Here is a 9,819-nt window from a genome sequence, read left to right as displayed (position 1 = left end):
TTTTGAGGTCTCGAGGAAGAGTTTTACACTCTTCTCTTCATCCTTATATCATGTCCTCCTGGGAGCACAGGGAATTTGATCTTCACCCAGAAGCCATTTCTTTCTTTTAGCGTGATTTGCCCTGTGGGGACCTTAGGAGAGGCTGTAAATGGGAAACAGAAACGGGACCTGTGGGAGAGGCTGTAAATGGGAAACAGATATTTGAACACAATATGTCCTGGTTCCTTTACAGTTCATAGTCTTTCGTTAGCTCATGTATCTCATGGATTTTACTTTGTTACTTCATAGCAAGAGTCCCCTTTCATCCAGATTTCAGACTCATTTTCTTCACTGGCCGAGAAGCCCTTGCTGTCAGCCTCTTCAGGGGCCAGCAAGCCCCCAAGAAGCGTCTCTTGGAGGCCCTGTGGTTGTCATTCTCACTCTTCTCCACATCCTTTCGGGTTCCACGTCCCTCCTGGTGCAAAGGCACTCCTACAGGCTTTAGATGGCATTCCTTGTGGCCTCACACCATTTTGAATATCAGTAACAATGCCAGTTATTTATTGCTGCTCAAGAAACCAACTCAAAAGCTAGTGGCTCAAAACAGCATCTGTTTTGTTCCAAAGCAATGCAGTTGGATGAAGGTCTGTGAGACCAGCTCATTTCTTTTCCACTTGGCATCAGCTGGGTGGCCATGAAGCTGCGAATGAGAATCATCTAAAGGCTGTAACACACACATGTAGCAGTTGAAGCGGCCTTTTGCCCGGGACATCCGCTGGGCCCGTCTCAGCGCAAACATCTATAGGAGGCCTGACTGTGTGGCCTGGGCTTCTTCATTCTGCACAGCTGGTGGCTGGGTTCTCAGGCCGAGCTTCTCGAGAGACAAAGTCACATGGAAGCTGTATCACATTTCCTGCCTCAGACATAGCATTCTCACAGCAGTTCTGCCCTATTCCATGCACTAGAATCCAGTGACTCACTAAGGCCAGCACATATTAAAAGAGAGGGAATTTCATGGAGAAATGTCAAGAATTTGTAGGCATGTTTTAAAAACACTATATCCACTCACCTCGTCTTACCAAATAAGCATTGTATCTACAGGAAAGTAGTTCTACCCTGCTCAGTTCCACTGAAATTCCAGGAGATTTGTTGTTGTTACTATTGCTGTTTAGGATGTTCTCGTATATCTTGGAAAGTAAGAGAGGATTACGAGACAGCGTTATTGAATTAAGACTTTTGTTGTTGGTGAAAAAAATGTAGCGCTCATCTCACTAAACATTCACAGTGTGAGATGTGATTTCTCCTTAACCTTGGGAATCATTTCTTCTTGGAAAGCAATTCAAATTGCCATGAAACATTTGTAGCTGACAGAGGCCGAAGTAACTCGGATGAGTTACTTGTAACTCCCTACAACTTCTTAAGAAATTATGGAGAGTTAAAATGGGGAACAGGTGAGAGACTATCAACTGGGAGGTGACTTATAGTCATTTTATAGAAGAAAGACATGAAACAAGCATTCAAGAAATAGTAGAAAATCAAGTGCAGATGTCGTGTGGCAAAGTCGATGACAGTAAAGGATGCATTTTTGAGACTCCTGGTGCTTTTATGTTCGTTCTTCATTCTGAGTAATTCAAGGTTCCACATTCTAAGACTCTGCTACAGTATCGATGACATTTTATTGCAACTGAATTGATTTCAAAAGTTGATACTGGTTTGGGGTTAGACTATTCTCAGTCAACTTCCTTCGTAACCAAATTATACTATGTTACTCATTCAGAATGACGATCTCACAGCAAAACTGGAAACTGCATCTTCAGAATGTCTCCATCTGTGGGGTGGCCAGTTGGCTCAATGGTTAGAGCATCGTGCTCATAACACCAAGGTCGCTGGTTCGATTGCCACATGCACCAGTTAGGTACACCCTCCACAGCTAGATTGAAAACAATGGCTGGAGCTTGGAGCTGAGCCCCTGGTGGGTGGGTGGCCGGTTGGCTCAGTGGTTAGAGTGCAGTGCTCATAACACCAAGGTTGCCGGTTCGTTTCCCGCATGGGTCAGTGAGCTGGACCCGCCATAACTAGTAGATTGAAGAGAACGATTTGACTTGGAGCAGAGCTGTGCATCCCACAACTAGATTGGAAACAAACACAATTTGTTTTAAACAGTTTTTTAAAAAGGATGTCTACATCTTGTTGAAGAAAATCAATCTTAACAGGAGTTATTATCTATAAAGGAGTACAAAAGTCATGTGAAAAACTAGAGAATAAAAAGAAGAGGAGATAAAAATTATTGAGCCTCAAAATTCATATAGTCACGAATGAGGTAGAAAAGCGTGAAGCAGAACACTAAAAATTCTGGGATATTGAAGACTGAGCAAGACAGGATGTAGTAGAAAACATTTTTTAAATCTGTTTTTACAGGTTAATTCACTGATTACCATGCCTTAATTCATTTCACTGCAGATGACGTTTGGATATACGTATTGTACGTCATTCCCCTATTCCGTTCACAGCGGGTACTTTTTTATTTTCAGATTTCTGGAACTAAGGTGGGATTTGCCTCTCCTTCTTGATATTTCAGTTCCCATCACTATTATCACTCAGTTGATCTTTGAGAATCATTCTTTGTGGAAAATGATTTTATTTTTAAGGCCAGTTGATATAAAACGAGACTATTAGGAAATAAAGAAAAAGGGTGATTTAAAAATTGCACCATACTCTTAGATTATTAAGTCATATTGTTCAATTTTTAAAATTTCAAATTGATTCTCTTATTGGAACAGTCAGATGAGATGATTCGAAATATTTTCATAATTCAGATGTATTTCATTCCATATTGATGATAAGTATTTTAAACTTCAGCTTTTTTCACATTTAAATTGCCCTCCAAATCATTGACTTAAAACTAAAGAATACAAATAGACTATAATTATTCAGGTTATAATTATTTTTAAAATGTATCCTTTCCGTTGGCTTTAGGAACAAGCAGCATGTCAAGAAAACGTAGACCCGTTAAATGACCGTGGTGACAGAATTCAACGTCTGCAGGTCAGAATTCAACGTCTGGAATCTGAACTCTCCAAAGCGAAACATTTTAAAATAGAATTGGAAGAATGTAAGCGCCTCTACCTAGAGGAATTAAAAGTTACAGCATCTTTGGAAAAGAAACTAAACAAGTAAGTCCAAACAAAGAGAAAAATCAATCGAGCTCATTAATTTGCCTCTAAAGTCTAATTTTTATCCAGGCAGATTCCCGAGATTAATAGGAAGTGAAAGCTTACTAAATAGTATAATTTTGGAAAATGATGTTAGTGAATAAATTACTTTTAAAATGTTAGTTCAGGATGCATCTCTCCCATTTTTGGTTTTACATGACTGTATTTTTCCTTCTCACGCTTTTCATAGCCTTAATCTGATCTACCAGTCTCTAAGCAAAGTGTTTTTGAAGCTTTGTGATTTAGACAGCGCTATTTATTATAAAATTTCTTGTCAAAATTTCACTAAATATGAGGTAACTATTTACTATAACAACTTAAACCCAAAGGGTTAAGTACTCTGCATATTCTGGCACTTGGTAAATGTACTTTCTCGATTGTGCTCTGTGTTTTTGTCTCTAGAGGTCGCTTTCGGACAAGCTGTTTTTTCTAGTCTTTTGGATGTACACAGAGGCATACATGTGAAATATAGGAGAAGGTTAACATAGGGGTGAAGGGTAGTGTAACTGACTAAGTGGCTATAAAAATAAGGCGGTCAGCCTGAGGGGGTGTGTGGAAGACAGAAAGGGCAGATCCCACCTCCAGTGCCTTGGTAACAGTGTCATAAGCTACATGCCCCTGGAGCTGTTTCAGTTCAGTATGATCACCAACCAGGCTCTCTTGTTCTCCCCCAGAGGCTGTTGTTCTAAATGACGCCTCAGTGCCAAATGGTTAATTTCTTCAGGGTAATGAGGGGATTACCCAAGGGCAGTGAAAGCAAATGCTTGAAAATAGCTTTGTGGGATTTCAGCAAATTTCTAAACTTGTTTACTATGTATGTCTCTTAGCAATCCTCAAGAATCTTATGGGTTCAGCCATTCCAGAAGGCAGAAAGTATTATCTGTTAAGCCGTCAACATCACTGATAGGCCTTTTCCTCCCCTCCCTACTTTGAATTACTTCTTAGCCTGGCTTCCCCACAGAAACATATGTACCGGTTTAAAACAATTTGAAACATATCCTTGTACTTGGTAGGTCTGCCCTGACATATTTTCAGTGTTCGTTTCATGGGCAATTCCACTTACTATTATGGAAACATTAAGAACTGCAAATCATTAAGGAAAAAATAAAATACTAAGTCTTTGCTCTTACAATCTTCACAGGATTAAGGACACGCTGGCAGAGATGAGAACCCAGCTTCTCATGAATGCACCACAGAACTCTTTACTCAGCACGGCTCCCAGGAGGCCAGACCTGCACCTCCCTTGTGTTGGAAGGCTAAATGATTGGTTCCGACCTCAAGGAAGTCTCGCTCCAAGAGAGCAGTGGGTGATTGCTACGTCAGCCCCACAGACTTCTAATAATGGCACGTGCACCAACTTGATGAAGGTTAGTTATATTACCTTCTTTCCTTTGGGTTTCAGATTTGTGATGTAATTCTTGTTCTTAACTTGGTCGGAGATTCTGAGTTGTTTCATTGACTAATGCACACAACGTAAAGGGCATAATTGTGTGTGCTAATGTAGAATGGAGACAGAAATTTGACCATCTTTTGTAAGTCCCTGCATCTCCCATGTTTTAAGAGCTACCTGTCATTAACTGTATTCAATAAATGTAATTAACTGACACATTTTAAATTTCTGGAAAAGCTGCTTTTCAATTAGATTTTACAAATGAAATATTACTACCTAACAACGAACGGTATGCTTTGAGATGCTTTGGCTTACTTCTGCATTGTTTTTAATTTGGCGATGGTTTATAACAATTTTAGTTTTCCTACAGCCCAGTTTCGCCATCCCTAAGCGTAAGTGAATGATTGACATTTACTAACTAAATGTGGATGTTTCTTATTTCAATGAAACCGAGGTAAATCCTTTTTATGAATTCGGCAAACTTGTAACCCTGGAAAGATTAACTTCTCTTTCTAAGTTAAAAGTTGTCATCTTTTTACATGATAGTACATCCTTAATTTCTGTTTTACTTATAGCATTTTTATTTCGATGATTTAAAATGTCTTGCTTAAAAAGTAATAATAAAATAAAATGTCTTGCTAAGCCACAGTACATTTTCGAAAGAGGTAAATTGAGCAAATATTTGAATTTTTAAAATGAAGTTCACTTATATCTGTATATCTCGGCATCACTTGAATAATTGATGACTGAGATGGCAATGAAATGGGGTCGTTACTAGCAACTTGTTTTCTTTGTGCAATACTGTTATTAAAATGTCCATTTTGATCTCATTTCTTTAGTTCTTCACCGAGCCAGGATTTCTGTTTGGACCTTTTTTATAGTTCTCATACCTTTGGTAAAGTAGTCCTTCTGTGCATTAATTTTGCTCCTGAACTCATTGAACTGCCTCGTGAGTTTTCTTGTATCTCATTGAGATTCTTCCTGGCTGCTATCTTGAAATCTCTATCACGTAGATCACAATCTTTCGTGACTTTGACTTGGTTTCTGGAGAAGTGTCGTTGTCTCAGTGTTACCCTGTTACCCTGGTTGTTCATGCTGCTGGATGGCTTGTTCCTCTGCAGGCTCATTGGAAGTAGTGAACACTTTCTTATTGATGTACATTTTGATGTGAGCAATTCAGCAGGTAGATAATTAGACGTCTCTGTTTTGTTTTTCAGTAGCTGATGCAATAGCACAGTTTCTGTTTTCTTTCACTGGTGCTACTTGTGCCTAGGGGGTCCAAGTGTGGGGGCTTAGCTGTGAGTGTGGGAGTGCTGGCCTGGGTGACCAGCATGATGGGTGTTGCCGCTGTATCCAGATCACGACGTTCGCTGGGCACCAGCACCTTGGGAGGGAACAGGGGAAAGCGCTGGTTGAGGAGAGCCTGTCTTGAGCCCACTGAGCTCACCTGGTTCCCTGTGGCCCTGGTAGGACTGTGCTGTGGTTGGAGGCTGGAGAAGTATTTCTGCTGCTGCTACTGGTCTCTGGTGGTGCCAGCACTGCTGCAACTGGGGAGGGTTGGGATTCTTGTGGAGGTGGGGGGATGCTGCTGCTGCCCCTCTTACCCTCCACTGGGCTGTGATGTGGGGGCTGCGCCCCAACCCCTCCACTGCTACTGCCTTTGCTGGGGATTCAGGCTCAGCCTGTCCACCTGGAACCAGGTGTGGGCCTGTTCCTGTCCTTCCCCCCATCCTGCCTCCCTTTCACTTCCCATACACCCTCCTTCCCTTTACGGCTGTGGGATCTTTTAGGCATCCTAGTGTGTGGGACAGAGGAACCTCTTTTGGGCTAGAGATGTCCAACTAGTTATAGATGTTAGAGGAGATGCAACGTTGTTGTGTCATTTGCCATAATGTTGACATCACCTTCTAAGATAGCCATTTCTGTCAATGCAGATTGGTTTGTAATTTGATGGTATTTTTATGGCCCACTTAATGACAAGCAAAATAGCGTAGGCCTGTGCTAAATGAGGTTTCAACCTTGTTTTTTCATTTAATTTCATCATAACATAGCATAGCAGAGCCAAGTATTTTGAGATAGCCTTTTGGTCGTATAGGATCTCAGTGCTTCGAAGTGCTGACATTGGAATACTGGGTACAAAAGGAAAGTGTATGTCTAATGTTTTGTAAGTTGTTCAGCATGATACATACTTCAAATGGTCTCTTTAGTCGTCTCCAGAAAAATCAGAAGATGAAAGAGTGTAAATGCAGAAGCTATGCAAGAGAATATGCTTGTGGACATTTTTTCTTTAATTAATTTTTGGTAGGAAAGATGTGTTTAGTTTTTCAGTATTTCTAGATAAACGAGAAATGGTTTATTTTAAACTCAATACCGTTTTTCCAAGTTAGCCACTATCCCCCTGTGGGGCGTTGTTTTGCCCAATCGTGCAAGCCTGATTAAGAGAGATGAAAAAGCGCTACTCCGTCAAGATACAGAGATACGTCTCCCAATCACGACAGAATGCTGGAAAGACTTATGGTCCAGCTGTGATGATGTGAGGTTGGACAGAAGTGTGCTAGGAGATAAAGAGAAATCTCTTTTGTGGTATAAGTTTTGCTTGCTACAGATTACCACAACATGGTTAACGCATTTGTTGGTTGATATCGGTCAACCAAGTTTTATTTTCAGGAAAAGAAAGGTTCCTTTAAGGAAGAATTTCCTCAGTTCGAGTTTGCTTTCTATCATTAAAGATTTTCTCCTTCAAGTTCTCGGTCCTGTGTTGAGAAATGTTTGTGCTTTATATATTGAGTGTATTGACTGCTATTAATCGGAGTTTTGATATCAGTCTCAGTTTCCTTATTTTTTTTCATGACTTTAAAGCTTCCAATTATTTAGAAAGTTACTATTTTGTTTCTCATGCCTCAGTATTGTTGAACTACATGACAAAGTTTTAGGTATTCATTTTGTCTGAGTCAGAAATTGATGGCAATTTCCTGAATATGAGGAAGTAGCTGGCATGTTACTCTAGCCTCAGTAAGAAGTCCTAAAGCCCATTCCTGGCCCGCAGCTCATTGGTTTTGTGACCTCAGGTGACCTCTGATCTCTCTGAGCTTGAATGCCTGTTATGTACAATTACGGACTTTGACTAAATCAGTGACTTTCTGACTTCAAAAATATTTATTTTTCAGTCTAATACGAGTCTTTAAAAAAAATTTTGAACGAAACTATATGATATAAAATATAGACAAGTAGAGCTGCCTAGCTAACGGAGACATGGAGACTCTGAGATTTTGTGTTCCTGCGGGGTCCCCAGTGGAACCTTAGATTTCTATGGGACAGAGTCTGAGAAGTACCAGTTATGAGAAAACCCTTCTAGTGAAACTCCTTTGAATTAAAGTTCGTGGATACATTCTTTTCCTGTGTATAATTTTCTCACCTGTCTATATTTTTGAGTAATGGAAAGGTATAAATAAACCTGCAGAAGCATTCTCCTTCTGAATATTGGACTACAAGCTACTTCTACTATCTGAACACAATCTTCACCTACAAATAAACATAAAGATAATCGAAGTAAATATCTAGGAAAAGGGCTTTGGGGAAAAGAAAATAACGTTACATTTGCAGTTCTCTAATTCAAGTCACAGAAAAATGTGATTTGCATTTTATATATTGTTGATTAATTGGAATTAAAACTGTTTCATGACAGGCCTCTCCCTTCACCTGGTATTGGGTTGTTGTTTTTACAAGGCCGTCTAGTAATGTTGTCACATTATTCATTTTATAAGCCTTTTCTATGAAGCTATTGACAAAAAGGTGTTATGGAAAACAGTCTCTGCAAATATTGGAAACCATGATGGCCAACAGATTTGTCTTCACCCCTGAATTTGTAAAGGCATTGGGTGTCATATTATCGTTGTCACCACACTGTCTATTACGTTCTGGACATTATTGTAAGCCCCGTTTTGGTCATGTAGTGAGAGGATACCTTTCAGAAGGAAGGATTAAATAAGAAAACTTTAGACTGGGACACTTGCAGTATAGAGTTTGAAATATTCCCATACATTTCGTAATTAAGTAGACTAACTACAACCACTCGAATACTTCAAAAATTGGGCCTCCCTCATTTGTAGAAAGAATACGAAGTTACAATTAAATAATTATGTATTCTTTTCGTTGTTACTAATTCTTCAGTCATGAATCAGAAACTAAATTTGAAAACTGGGTCTAGGCCATACTTTCTAAGTCATATTTCCTGTGATCTTTGTGTCCATACAAATATAAATGTTTCAGTCATAATACAGACAAGAAAATAGTTTTTGTGATTGTTGCAGCCAGCAGAATTTTCACGTGACGTGACAGGGCCACAATCATCATTTTATGTATTTAAGGTTCTATGCTGAGAAATAGCCTAGAACACACCGTAAGATTAATTTTAAAAGTGCAAGAAACCATTAAGATAAAAAATCCATAAAGGAAAAAATCCATTAAAGTTAAAAAAAAACTGATTAAAGTTTTATAAAGAGCTGTTTTTCTAAGGATTGAAAAGTAATGCTTTCACTGTAAAATATGACTTGTTTGATTCTTTGTAGGAATCAGATCACACCTCATCCTTCTGAAATTGTGTGTATTCAGTAGACGAATTTCAGCTGCACTATGGTCGGATTAGTCTAAACAGCATCACCTATATATGTTCTCTATTAAATTAAAATGAGTACAAATGTATTTTATTTATGTGATTACTTTTGTGTGTATTTACACAATGCCCAAGCAAGGTCTACTCTTTAAAGGTGTTATGTAAACGCCACATTCCTACATTAAAGCCTCTTGTTTAACTTAAATACTGTAACTAAGATTTGATTTATTTCAGGAGCAGCAGAAGTTGGTGGAAAGCATAACTAGAGATGTAGAAGAAGGTAGGTGGCCAAAATGTATTGATTCCAGTTAGATACCATTAATTTCTGAAATAAACAATAAAGAATATGGCATCCTTCTCCATGTTTTGATAATAGATACTACAATAACTATTTTCTCATGCATTGCAAATGGGAAAATTGAAAGCATAAACAAGCATTATGAAGAATACATTTCTTCCTCATTTATTCATCACGTGTAGCCTTTCGAAAACCTCAAAGTCCATGTATCTCTTTTTATTTCTGGCCGTCCCCTTCCTTTCCTCTACCACCCATATGGAACTTTTAACTTGCACATTGAAAACTGGGCTTCATCAACCTATCCTGTTTTTGCTAGTGATATAAGGCC

At 39.0% G+C, this 9,819-nt stretch overlaps 1 long non-coding RNA gene across 1 annotated transcript; it reads left to right on the top strand.

Annotated features, from left to right (window-relative positions):
- Nucleotides 1–2,849: 2,849 nt before the first annotated feature.
- LOC148759195 (uncharacterized) lies at nt 2,850–9,490 on the top strand. The gene is made up of 3 exons (XR_016023007.1): nt 2,850–3,152; nt 4,333–4,558; nt 9,428–9,490. It is a non-coding gene; the product is annotated as an uncharacterized LOC148759195 (long non-coding RNA).
- The last annotated feature ends 329 nt before the right edge of the window (nt 9,491–9,819 follow it).

This window comes from Rhinolophus sinicus, chromosome 1 (genome assembly GCF_057876585.1).
Source record: "Rhinolophus sinicus isolate RSI-liver-muscle chromosome 1, RSI-T2T, whole genome shotgun sequence".
Lineage (NCBI taxonomy): Eukaryota > Metazoa > Chordata > Mammalia > Chiroptera > Rhinolophidae > Rhinolophus > Rhinolophus sinicus.
This window is presented reverse-complemented; position numbering and strand designations above follow the sequence as displayed.